This window comes from Oxyura jamaicensis, chromosome 8 (genome assembly GCF_011077185.1).
Source record: "Oxyura jamaicensis isolate SHBP4307 breed ruddy duck chromosome 8, BPBGC_Ojam_1.0, whole genome shotgun sequence".
NCBI classification, from domain to species: Eukaryota; Metazoa; Chordata; class Aves; order Anseriformes; family Anatidae; genus Oxyura; species Oxyura jamaicensis.
In genome coordinates, this window is record NC_048900.1 from 2,685,673 (window position 1) to 2,699,906 (window position 14,234).

Here is a 14,234-nt window from a genome sequence, read left to right on the forward strand (position 1 = left end):
TCCAGCGCTGGTGGGCCGCGGGCAGCCCCCGGGTCCCTGCCCTCGGCAGCCGGCACCAGGAGCTCCGGGTTCAACGCCACCCCGAGCTGTTCTGGCTGAAGATAAAGCATTGCTGCGTGGCTGCCCGAGGGCAGGGAGGGATTATCTGGAAAGGCTGAGGAGAGTCAAGTGCTAGTCTGGTGGGGTAATCAGGGAACTGAAGAGGCTCTTTTGAAGGAGGAACCTAAAAAAACATACATGACATAACTTGATACACATTGGGACTGGCTACTTCTTTTTTTTCCAGAAAATGGCCAAGGCGTCCTAACTTGGCAACGTTCTGCGTGTTACTTGGAAACACTGGGCCTGTGTGGCCCGAGAGACTAACTCTGGTTTCTCAAGCATGATACCCATTTCACAGACTGATCAAGATCCATTTAAAAGGCACTGGCTGTCTCTGGTCCTACTATTCCCCTTGGAAAGCTGTTCCAGAATCTCATAACTCAGCTTTTTAAGATTTCCAGCTTACATTTATTAGGGGCCCGTTTATATCCATTTGTTCAGATGCCAGTTTTGTCCTTGAACTTAATTAGTTCTGATATTTACTCCCCTCACAGTGTACTAATATTCCTTCTCATCATTTCCTTTGTTTAAATCAAGCTTTTTAGTCTTGTCTCATAAGATAGAATCTTCATTTCCCTGATTATCCCAATATCCTAGCAACTTATGAAAACTGGGTCATGACCAACACCCAGAAAATACAGTTTTCAAAAGGGTTCATTATTCTGTCCATTTTCAGTTTGACCAAGACACAAGTAGGGAGAATGATTAGCATAAGGTCAGACAAACCACAATTCTCCTGACTTCAAGTTCTTTCGCAATCTATCAGGGACATGAGTTCTGAAAGGCTTGTGGTTTATAACTTGGCATTACATCAATGCAATTTATATACCTATATATCATCATCTGGAGAGGAAGGATGGCCTTGTAGTTAAGAGGGTACATGAGAAGTCTGGAGATTTTGGTTTAAACACCAGGTCTGCCATAGACAACAGGGGTAACTTTGGCAAGTCTTAAATCTCCTGCCAAATTTCCCCAGTTTTAAGAGAGGAGCAGTAATACTTCTGCCCACATCTCTTTTTGTCTCCAATACACCTGCTCGCACTGTGTGCTCTCAGACCAAGTGCCTCCTTTCTCTGTGCTGCCAGGGTCTGCCACTTTGGAGTCCAAATTTGTCTAGGACTCTTACCTGACCATTAAAAATAGCCACTAGTCTGATAAAATCTTCTTTAAGGGTCTATCCTAAAAGCTGTTGGGCAGTAAGTACAGCTAGGATTGGAATTCCTGAGATCTGCAGCCCATTGATTATTAAAAAATAAATAAATTGAACTATAACCAGAGGCCAGCAGTGAAGGCAGACATGTTTAACTGCAAAGCTGTATCCTGACTCCCGATTCTCAAGTGTTTGTCTGGTTGAAGACAAAGTCAACGCCTTATTATTTAAACACACATGCACAATTTAATGCATTATCTCTCCCAGTTTTCATATCCGATGACAATTTTTGATCAGCAAATACAGCACAGAAACTAGACCAGAAATGGAAACCCTGACAGATCCTCAGCTCGAGTGGTCACAGTAATAACAAATATTATCATTGTCCTTCCACTGCAGTCAGAGTTTGGAAGGTTGAGGCTGAGCGCAGAACCCGAGAGCACTCTATTGAGCTGAGGTGAAGCAATGATATTTATGGGAGTAATTATCACAGAGAAAACTGGAAAAATATGATTACAGCAAACTGTAACTCTCCCAGATATGTTCTTCGCTGTTAGAAATAGCTCAGCTGAGACCAAACCAATATGAACAACAGACTGGGAGTGCCAGACACGGATTCTCTGGAGGCTGATACGATCAGACCCTCTGAGCAGAACGGGCTCCAGCTTCAGCATGCTGGAGAGCCTGCGCCTGTCCCCAGCCCTTCTTGTCAGGTAAAGGCAAACTAACAAAATGAGAGCTGCCGGCTGGCAGCACTGCCCCAGACCTGCTGGCAGCAGAGGCAGCCGTCTCGTGGAGCCGGGTGGTTCTCCTGTGCTTTTCTACCAGCGGTTGTAGCCAAAAAGTGTCCCTGAGCAGCTGGCAGGAGATGCCCAGCTCCCAGAGCACAACTGCAGACGCAGCAGGGTGACAGGGCAGTGCTCAGTGCCCCTTGCTCTCCATTCCAGCACCGTTCCTCACACCAGATGTGCCCGATATAATACCTCACCCCAGCCCCAGCCCACAGGAGCAAGGGGCACCCCGGGCAGATGCCAGGCTCTGCTGGTTGCAGGGCCCTGAGCTGGACCAGGGTGGATAAACCTCAGGGCCTTACAGGAGATGGAAACGAGCTGTAAGTTCTGCAAGCCCAGGGGTTGCGTGGAAGGGGAGGATATAATTAAGGAAAGCAATTCTCAAAGAGACATGACGACTGGGCACCATGTCTGCAGAGGGGTTTGGTGAACAGCATGTGACACGTTGGCTTGATGCAACTTGTCTGTGCTAGGGTGAATGTTGGCTCTGAGTGGACTACTCGCAGGGGGGATTTTTAGCACACTTCCACGATAGAGTCGTTTACGTGCTTCACGCAGGTAACATCTTGCAAGTGATGTCTGGCAGTTTTTAGGAGCAGTAAGCAATTTTGTGTAAATTCAAAACCCTCACTTAATAAAGAGTGAACTGTTCTCATTTAAATGTACCTACCCCATGGATCAGATGCATCAAAGAAGTTCTTCAGTCATCTTGAGAGCTCTGTAGGTGTTGTTGCTGCTCTCAAGCAGTCTGTGAGAAGAATTATAAAAGGTATTTACCTTTAATTAAACAAAACATCTTACAAATTAAACACATGCTCTTGCACATCAAAGTTTAGTTAACATCCATTTTTATTGTGCATCCTATAACTCTCTGACAGCCTACTGAGTCCACAGACAAATCTGAACACACATTGCTTGTTCCTTTCCCCCCCCATGTTTTGGGCATCATGCGCTAGATTTTATCACTTCTGAGGGGAAAAAACATTTTGTAATTGACTGCTAATACTTAAGCAGACTTCCTGCTTAATATTCGTGTTGTTCTTTCAAAAAAAGAGAATAGAATATATATATATATAGGTGTGTCCTGGCAATGGCAGAGAAGCAGTTTTGGACACTTGTGTGACATATATCTTACTATCTTCCGTAAAAAAAAATTGACAGTGAATGACAGAACACCTTAGAGGGATTTAAGAAGATGATAAAGGCAACAGCTTTCACTTGAATACAGAGTTTAGTTCCTAACAGTTACAAGCTTTTTTTACATGCATCCTTGTAATTTGACATTTATAATTCACTGTAGTGCTGGATCTCTGTCATTTTCTCACTGTCAGGTTCTCTATATGTGGATGTACACATCCTTTCTAATTAGTGTATGTATCTGAACATTTAATCTCATCCTCTCTCCACCTTACTATGCAGTTACATATTTATTTGCTATCAACAAATATTTTTTTAAGGTAAAACATAAATAGTTCCATGTCACCCTCTCTCTATACAGGTACCCAGATCTCTTTTGTAGCTATGAAACAATTTTGATGTAAAGAAATACATGAATTCATAATGGATTTCCTGAAAGGTAAGAGATAGAAAACCTGTGGTGGAACATTAACCTTCATCTCTCTATCCTGTTCGTCTCAACGCTGTATACCATCTTCCTCACAGGGAACCCTAGACGCCTTTTTGGAGGCATTGATGCCTTTGCAGTACTGATAAACATTAGACCTCCTTTACCCATGGAGGACCAGCACACAGACTTGACAAAGCTTGCTCCATGTGAACTCAGAAAGCAGCGAGACATCTGCAGCAAGCCCTGGGGTCACAGCACCCCACCCCAAGCCCACTGGAGACACAATGAGTATGAAAGGACAAGCTGTGTGGCAGGCCTCTCACCGCTGGATCATCATTTTGTATCAGCATCTGATGTGCTGCCATGCCATTGTCTGCCACTCCAGCTTATTAGTCAACTTAGGTGAGATTTAATGCAACTGAAATGAAGGCTTTTTCAGTGTAAAGTTGAAGTGGGCTGTGAAGAACACATCTTTTAGTAATGCTCATACTGACGCTGAAGTCAAAGAAGGTGTTTATTCCAGGTGTTTTAAATAGTATGGCTTTATATTTGAAGTTGGAGATGTTCAAGTGTTTATAGCACACAAAGCAGAGAACAAAAATTATAAGCTGGTTATTATTTGTGTGGTTGAACTAAAACATCTCCTTTACCGATATTTTAAAGTGTTAGGAATTATTTCAAAGCAAACTTTTCACAGCTTTCTGCCGTTCAGGAGTAAACACATTAATACAAATACCTGCAACCATTTTAAATGTTCATAATGTAACTTCTGACTTTGACAGATAGCAGGTTTACTTCAAGAAGAAAACAGGACCAGTATAGAAAAATCCACCCATGCCATTGAGAAGAGCATACAGAGACAATAAGGATCATTTTAAAGAGAGTCTGGACATGGATGCACATCCATTACTCCTGCCATTCAGAGAAAGGGCTGCAATTGTAACAAACAACAGATCTGGACCTTAGGAATCAGGGGCCATGCCAGGCAGCAGAGCCCCTTGCTCCCTCCTTTGGGAAGCTGCAGCTCATGCTGCTGTGTCCCCAGCTGGCACACTGCACTGACACGGAGCTTTCAACAGGGAAGGAAATTTGCTCAGGCCAACAGCTGCCACAGATATTGATTATTACTTCTGCTGATGTGTAAGACATATCTAGACAGCAGCAGAGAAATTTTATTTATTTTTTTTTTTTTTTCCTGTTGGGTCTAATTATTGATGTGTGACCTTCCACGTGGCTTACACAAGTGCAAAAAAAAGTCCACTTTTGTTTTGGAGCCCTCTCTTCAGGGCAACTCTTTCCAAATGACCCAAATGGTACTGGTTTGAGGCTTTCTTCTTTATATTACTTCAAGGGTCTTCTAAAATATTTAGGGATTAGTAGTAACTACTGAAAAAAAAATAATCTGATGATAAATTGTCATGGAAAATATAGATGGAACCAAATGGCATCTGGATGTTCTTAAGTACAAAATGGAGTGCAAGTGGCTCAGTTATTTATACATTTAAAATAAAAATATATACACTGAATTTATATTCAAGATATTTTTGTTAATCTTTAAGAACCACAATAGAAATTCCAGCTCTTGTTTAATTTTTTTCTTGGTAAGAACTCCTGTTCAGTCAGTGAGCAGAAAATGATTAAGGATTTCAGAAACCCTTGCCTGGGTCAGAGGGCTCTTTGGAAAGAAGACAAGCATGCGAGGCTTCAGGAATTTTTCCTGCAGAAACCAACTATGAGTTGGAGTGTTTCCAAAGCCAGGAAGCACAAAGCATTGCCGCTGCCGTACTTACAGGAGGGTATGGCACGGCATTAAGGAAATCCCCAGAAAGGATACAGATTAATTATAAAAGTTTGGGTAGCATAATAAGTAAGATAATTTTTTCTTTCACAAATGTGAAAAAAGTTTCTTTCACGACCATCTAGCTTTTGGCTATGGGTTTACTCTACCCTGAGTTTCTGTTTTGATGGGTTTCCCCCCTGCCATTTTCAAGGCCCAGGGCTGCCAGCCTCCGCTTCCAGCACCCCAAAGCACTCGGTTCCGCCTGCATTTGGCAGGCCCAGGCCAGGCAGCGAAACCACCTCCTGCGTCCCCACCTCCTTGTGGAGGATCCTGGCAGAGCCCGAAGGCGGGCAGGTGGCCCTGGGCTCACAGGGACAGGTTCAGTGGCCATGGCCCTTGCCTGGGCCCGCAGGAACACCACAGCAGCTTTGTGCTCACCCGCATCTGCGTACAGTGCACGGGGCTACTGCAGGAGTGAGCTCACTAGCACGAGCATATATCATTCTCTTTGATATATATCTTCTATTTTCTGATCCCATTACTACAGATCAGCTCTAAGTCTTATATCTAAACAGTCAGTCCAAAGGGAAAGTCCCTATTTACAGGCAGGATTAAGAGCTTTAACAAAAGGCATGACGGAAAGTGATTCATTTACTATATAAGAAAAAGGACTGCTTTGTATTTTATTCCTTGCTGGCATCCTCCAAGTCCTGTTCTTTTCTTCTCCGGCCTAAACAAGACATGGGCTGGGAGGCTCCTGTGGGGCAGCACGGATGGAGGAAGCCCAGCAGCACAGTGTACAACTTGCCCTTGTTGCCCCTAAGGGCTTTCCTCCTGCTCCCAGCCGGGCTGCCAGACGTGCACATGGCCAGCTGCGTGCTTCCACACGGCCAGCCTTCCCCAGGGCTTTTCTTACATGGCGTGGGCCTGGCTGGGAGGAGAGAGCAGGGCCTTGCTGCTACCAACCCAGCCCCAGCATGCGGAGTGCTGGCCACCAGCACAGGACACAGGCAAAGAAGGGCCTGGTTATTTTGTGTGTGTATGCAAACAAGGATTGGTTATTTTGGGGCAGATCGAGCATGAAAATCAAGTAAGGGTTAGCTGAGGCTGACCAGAATTTGCCAGTTTTGAGAAAGCAAAGTGTATGGTCTTAAAATTTGTGAACATATTTCTTAACTAGAACACTTCTTGAATCAAAAATCATTTGTTTTAAAAGGATTCAAAAGGAACATTTTAGCAGTTTCTAAGAACTCATAGCTTATAATATTGAAAACCTACTTTTTTGAAAATAACTTATTTCTGCTCTTCTCCTTTCTCCTTCAAGAGGTGGGATAGAACAGTTCAGTCAGAAGGGGCCTACAAAGATCAAGTCCAACTGCGTGACCACTTCAGGGCTAACCAAGAGTCAAAGCACGCTACTGAGGGCGTTGTCCAAAGGCCTCGTCAGCACTGACAGGCATAGGGCATCAGCCACCTCACTAGGAAGCCTGTCCCAGTGTCCGACCACCCCATAGTAAAAAAAAACAAAAACAAAAAAACACCTTTATATTTAGCCTGTACCTCCCCTGGTGTAGCTTTGAGCCATTCACACCACACATCCTACCAGGTTGTGTGTAAGAACCAAACAGCAGTAAGCAAAAGTGAACTTTCACAAAGGAAGGGCCACTACCCAAACTATTTTGGTATAGAAACAGAGGTACAGAACAGCCCTACAGCATCCTTTGCTGACCCCACAACCCCTCACCTCTTGCACATACTTGTATCTCCGTGCAGCTCTTCTCATCAATCCTGGAGCCTCCTTTCTTCACCTCCTGGTAAAACTCCCCCTGCTCCAAGCTCCATCTTGGCAGGCAGATTTGACCTGAGTGATTCGGACCCTTGTGGCCTCTTTAGTGTGTGTGTTAATCCAAGGCACCTGTGCAGGAGCCACCCAGGGTGAATGATCCTTCATTACCTCTGGTGTGGGAGATGGATAACACTGTCCTGACGTCTCAGGGTGGTTTCATCTACACAGACATTCACATGATAAAACAATCATGTCAACTAGCATTTTTCATTAGTGTGTCAGTGTGGGTAGGATGGTTTTAATGGCATTCATTTCTCATGGGTGCCTGTTTGGTTCATCCTACTTACATGCTCACGATTAACTGAATTACCAGTTTCAGACACTGAAGGAAATTTCTTCCATTTTTTTCTTCAATTTATCATGACTCTGGCAGGGATTCTTGAGGCATTTTGTTCTTATCTGTGATGTGGGGCTCCAGCAAGTCATGCATGTTTTTCATTTAAGAGAATCCCTGTCCTAGCAGGAGCCTAGCACATGGACACTGACCTCATTTGCACCTAATCTCTTTTAGTGTCTGTTGTGGCATTTAGTCTCTTGCTTTTTATCTCATTTGGTACAAGGCTCTGAGACACATAGGACAGCCCTTGGCACCTGGCATTGTGCACAGCAGGTGCTCTGTATTCGAGCACACCTGAGTGCAGCAGCAGGGAGTTGGCTTTGCTGGCTCAGCTGGTCTCTTCTGGCCAGGAGTTCCCCTGTGATGTCCCCAGGGACCTCTCTCAGCTTCCAGCAGAGCTCATGCAACACCTCCCACTTATTCCAGCAGGAGCCATACCAGACTGGGATGGAAGCATCTCTTTCCTTTTGCTCTCCGCCATCCAAGCACGAAGAGCTACCAGACTGATGTTAGCTCCTTTCTCAGAAACAATAACAGAAATCCTTCATTTTATTGTACTTTTCCCCTCAGTCTGAGCTTCTTAAATATGTCACATAGCTTGTCCTCTTCCTTTCTTATAACTCTCTTGCCTTTTAGCAAAACAAGAGGACCTGCTGGTGCTTCTAAGTGGTCATAGGCAATGCAAAACAAGATAGTGCTTTCCATGCTAAATCAACATTATAGTGAGGGATGAATACAATCTACCCAACAGATATTTTATCATGAAAATTATTAAAATTCATAGCTTAGAGGTGTGAATGCTTCTTTAAGAAAGGTACTTATGTTATCCCCAAAATAGCACCACTACCATGTGATGTTCCAGTTGCTATGGTTACCACAAATTTGTTATTTAATAGCAAAGAAAATAGATGCACAAAACATGCTAATTATAACTGGTACAAATTTTTCTAAATGTTTTATATGAATATGCATGCATGTTTTATGCATAAGGAATAGGAATGCCCTTTTTCAAATAATTCTGCAAGTTTTTAGAAGCATTTTAGTAACTGGCTGGGAAGTACATTGTGTGGCTCTCAACAACAGAGGGAAAGGAGACTGAGCACTTGAAGATGGGCAATTTGTGTAAAACAATGCAGTTTTCTATTCAAATAGCAGGATAATCCTGGAAACCAAAGATGTTTAAATCTGTTGAACCCTTGTACTTTCCCGACTGTATTTGCTTTGTTTCTTCCTCTGCTCTTCACTGTGTTGAAGGCATTCCCTCTCTGGATGGAATTTTCTGGGAAAAAATTGCAGGACTGCTTGAAGCAAAGTCATGAAATTATCATGTTAATACAACCCTAATACAGAACTGACCCCGCTCAACACCACTGCATCCTATCTCCTGCCCCTGCATGGAGCTCCAGGGTGCCCACGGGCTTCACAGCCGGTGCTGATGAGGCTGCGATGCTGCTGGGGTGGTCGCTGAGGTGCCCTTGGGGTGCAGTGCCCTCAGGGGACACCCAGGGGCCCATGCATGTCCTGCCCATGCTCTGGGAAATGCACCCATTCCTGCGGTGGTCTCAGGGTCCTCCCCAGGCTGGGAGCCCAGGGGCACTTTACAGCAGCGCTGCACAAAAAGATGTGGCTTTTGGACTCGTGTGTATTGCAAGGAGACGTAAAGAGGGCTGGCCTGGGAAATGGAGAGGAGGGATGCATCCATGCTGGAAGAGATGTGTATGAGAACAGGTTTCTCGTAATTTCCCTTTCCCTTCTATTCTCCACTAGGTGTTCTTAGCTATAAGTCTGAGGGACACAGTGCGTGCAGCACCCTAAGTGCTGGAGCTGTGAAAGTTGCCAAGCCTAGCACAGCCCTGGGAAGGACCAGGAGGAACCTCACTCCTTCCCTTAGCCTGTCCACAGTCACACTGAAAAGACTCCCAAGCTTCATCCCCCGTAAAAAAAACCCTCTGTGGCAAGCTGCAGAGCTGGTGCTGGTGCTGGGCAGCTGCAGGGGGCTGCCTGCCTGCCTGCAGCCAGCCACCCACTGCCTTGCTGCGCGGCTGCCGCGTCCTCCCGGCGAGAGGGGACGATGCCCGTGCCCCGGGGCGGCAGCATCATAGAGCAGACCCTGGTGCACTCAAGGGCCATCACTGGAAATGTCATCGCTGTCACTGGGAATCAAACCCTCTTCACTCTCACAGGCTTTCATCTCTTCTGTTGCAGCAGTGCAATGGCTGCAGGCACCATTAAAGTCCCATGCCCACATTTTACTGCCAAATGGCCACACTTAATGACATGGATACTGAAGGCACCTACTTATGCTGCTGGTTTTTCACTTTCACACCCAAAGCACATGCTAGCTGGTTGCCATATTTCAGATGTTGCCGTGTGTCAGTGATTCAGCCTGGAAAAACCTTCTCTGTAGCTTGCTGTCACATCGTGATTGATACCAGCTGTAACAAGATAAAATGTTATGGCACTGTAATTCTGTCTGATGCAAGGTAGTCTTTGATCTTTACCATTTTGCAAAGATTATAATATACACTTAGTTTGATAAATAATACCCTTTCACCAGAGTCACAAAAAGTGGAAAGAAAATTGGCATCTAAAGTTTTGAAACTTCCCTGGTAAAGATGCTGATGCTTCTAAAGCAAAAGGCCAAAGAACAGGGAGAAAGTCCCACTCACCTAGTTGTGAGTAGCTAGAAAAGACAAAGCCATCTCCGATCAGCAGCCGGTCCAAGCTGCTCCCCGTGTGCGTAACACCCTCAGTGTGGGTGGCAGCAGGGGCCAGCAGCGCAGGGGGAGCTGCGACCGTCGGGCTGGCGCTGGGGAGGAGAACGTGCTCCAGGGGCTTCTGCATCTCTGAACCAGGCTGCTGTAGAGAAGTTCACCCTGAACATTGATTTCTGGTTGAACTCCAGGGAACGGCACGTGTGGTTCAGAGCTAGGGCAGCCCCACGGGCACTCCAGTGAGTGGCAGCTTGGCCCCCCAGGCTCCCTGCAACAGCCAGCGGTCAGCAAGCAAAATCCCCAGTGTGTTTTCTTGGACTTGCCACTTGAGGTGAGCTGGGATTTAAATTGCTGGGTGCTCTTCTAAAGAGGCTTAGAAAGATCTAAAGCTGTCGTTTTATTGGTTTTGTTCTGCTTCTGAATTTGAACCGTTACTTGTATCATGGGAAAAATGAGCAAAAATCAGCACCGCAGCCATGAGAAAGTGTTCTCATCAGGTAATCATTTATTAAAACATTTCAACCAGCTGGTATAAATGTGATCGTCATCAGAACATGACAGGCAAATATGTGCTCCCATCTGCAGAGGCAAGCCAGGAGGCAGTCCCTGCAGGGGACTTCTCCTCTGCCACCCGCGCAGCCCGTGCCCAGCGCAGGGCACCCGGCAAGGCCCACGTGTGCTGGGGGGCTCCGGGCGGCCGTTGGGCATCACGAGGGTCCTGAGCTCGGGTGCTGGTAGGGCTTTACTCTGCCAGGAGCCTGACGGCCTTCACGGCAAACCCCTGCAGCTGGGCTCAGGTTCCGGGCAAAGGCTTGCCAGCGCCGTCTCAAGGGGATGGTCGTGCTGGCAGTGGGCTTCAGCATCAGAGGGTGCTCTGCCAAATCCCTGAAAGATTCCGCATGGCACAAGGGGGGTGTAACTCCAAAGCCGTGATTGTTTTCCATGTAAATGTCTGTTTTGGTTTGTGCTTAAATGATTATCTGTCATTGATTTGTGTGCCTAACTACTACCGCTTCAAGCTGTTTTCAATTATTCTGTTCTCAATACGCTGCGATCCCAAGGATTAGCCATACCGAGCGCCACAAACCACCTTGCAGCAACAGAGCCATAAACTGAGTAGGCTAGAAAGGATTTTAATGTGAGATTAAAGGGAAGAAGTGACTCGCTGAACAGCAGCGAGGAGGGAGTGTGCAGTCTCTGGCTGCAGCAGAGCTGCTTCGTGATGCCTCAGAGTGCACTGAAGATCCCAGGTTAATATAATAATTCTTCTTTCCTTATCATGCTGATTTCTGGTAATGATTTCATAATTAGGGGTGTGTTTACAAGAGGTCTTGAAGTGCAGCATATGCTCTGGCTTTGCTCTAGGAGGAGGTGGGTAGCTTCACTGTAGTGTTGCACAGGGCTTGTTTCCTTGCCTGCTGAATTCTCCTTGTAAGTTTTTTTCGTTTCTCTCTCTGTACTTTTAATTGAAAATCTGCACCTTTGGAGAGAAGCTTTATTTCTCCTTGGCAGCTCACTCTTCCACCAGAGCTGATATTTTAAAAGTAAACAATGTTCATCTACACCAAATCCAATGAGCTGAGCTGAAAGAGGGGCTGGTGCACTGAACGATGGAGTGTTTTTTTCTTTGAGAACCGTAGGTGTTCAGCCATCAATTGCCCTTAAAGCTGCTATTTATGCACTGCTCTCCCAGCCCTGACTTGCAAGGGTTGCGCACACACAAATCTCATGGCATAAAATTTCCCTGCTGGGAGACGTAATTTTGCCAGATTTCGTCCCATGGCAGATATCTGCATATGCGTCACGGCGGGTGGGTGAAGGCCAGGAGGTGGCACCCGGCCCTGCCCACTGCGAGCAGAGGCCCCCACAGAAGAGGCCTGCCAGTGAAAACCCCTCACAAAAGAGGCCGCCAGCGAAGGCCCCTCCCAGAAGAGGTCTGCAGTGAAGGTCCCTCACAGAAGACGCCTGCCTGGGGCTGGCAGGACCCGGGAAGCGGAGCCAGGGCTGGGGGTGCCGTGGGTGCTGCTGCCCTTGGTGCCTCTGGGGCTGCAGGGCTGCGCTGCCCCGGGGAAGCCTCAGTAGGCAGCACCCCACGGCTGGCAGCACCCCGTGTCGGGGGCCTTCCTGCCCCGTGCTGGCTGCCGCGGGCGTCTGTAGCAGGCACGAGTTACAGCGTGCCTCTGGTAATGCTGGGATCTCGCAGTGCCGTCTCGCGGGTGCCCACCAGGACCGCTGAATTCATTCCCGTGAGAGGGGATGACCCAGACTCCGAGCCCTTGCACTCGTGTGATGCACGGTCCTGCTGTGGAAAGCTGCTTTGAGACTTACCAGTAAATACCTCGGCACGCTCTTTCAGCAATCAGGGCGGAGGGTGCTGCAGTGCTTCTCCCCACATGGATGAGTAAAAGTCTTCATACACTTGGACTAAGATCCTAATTGTTTCAGAGTAATTAACTACGTACACTCATACAGTAGCCATTTGTGACAGTATCCATCAACTGGGAAATTGTAACTATTACAGAATTTCTAAGAACTGCCATTAATATTCTGACTTGAAACCAATTTAAATATTTGAACTTTCTGAGCGCATCGTTGAGATGAATAACATGGAGAAGCACACTTGGATGGATTAAATCCTCTATGGATTTTATCAATAGAGAGAGGAGAAAGAGAGATAAGTTATTCGTCTGACATATATATGTTTGTAGCAGATAAAATCAAATATGTTATCACTATCTGCACTCTGCTATGTATATTTTAAAACATTACGGGTGGATGGGTACACACACAGCACTAGTTTACAAGAGATACCATCATTAATTTCCACATAGCTATATGTTTTCATTGGCATTTTAACCTTTTCATATTAAGTAAAATAGCAACTACAGCTCTCCTTTGTGTCCATGGAAGTACCACACTTGTAAGAACTGCTCTTCGGAAGGCAGGAAATGCCGCTGCCAGAAGGGTCGGGGCGGCGAGCTGCCCCCAGCAGGAGGAAGCTGCCCCAGCTGCAGGGAGAGGGGACGAGGACCGAGGACCAGGAAGGGGATGGGGACAGGGAGGGGGAAGGGGAAGAGGAAGGCTCAGCCAGCAGGGTTTTGCCATGGGAGTTTCTGAGTGTTGGGAAATCTGGTGGCAGCGCGGAGTGATGACTGGAGACACGAGCTCACCTTGCATGAGAACCCTTTTATTTATTTTTCTAGGCCAGCATTCAAAAATCTGTCAAGTAACTTTAATCTGCTGAATTTCAAGCAAATTCAAGTAAAATAAGCAATTCCCCAACGCAAAGCTAAACTCTAAGTGCCCAGGTACTGAATCTATAAGATCAATAAAAACACCAGGGATGTCTGCAGTAGCTTTTGCAGAACACAGAGTAGTTGAGTCTCAGGCAAAGCTTTTATATAACTAGGCTTTTCCCATGGTACACAATATCCTTATAATCAGTCTTCAATCTGTTCTCTAACTTTCAATAATAATAAGCTCACGCAAATGAAAATAAAAGATGTATTCACAAAGGACCAAGAATCCTCATGGGACGGATGCTAGAAATCACAGCATGAGACAGGACTTTTAATCTGATGCTCTCCCTTTGACATATCACAGGGGGAGTCAACACCTATTAAAAAAAAAAAAAAAAAAAGGCCATCCCCAGTTGCATTTCAGTTGTCCTGGCTGAACATAGTGCTGTTCTTAAACTGAAGAGAAAAGCAGTCTGGATTCTAGAAGCAACTAGTTAGAGGGACATGATTGAGTAACTCAGGCAGATGTTAGGATTCCATCTGCAAAAGGAATTGCCGAAGTACCACCACTTGTGCACATTCTTCACACTGGTGCCAAGCTTCGAGTACTGGTGCACTCAACAGCAAATGCCCCTGCACCACGGGATGCAGGAAGCCTGCGGAGCCCATGCACACCCCCCTGAAACAAGGCTATGGATTGCTTAGAGT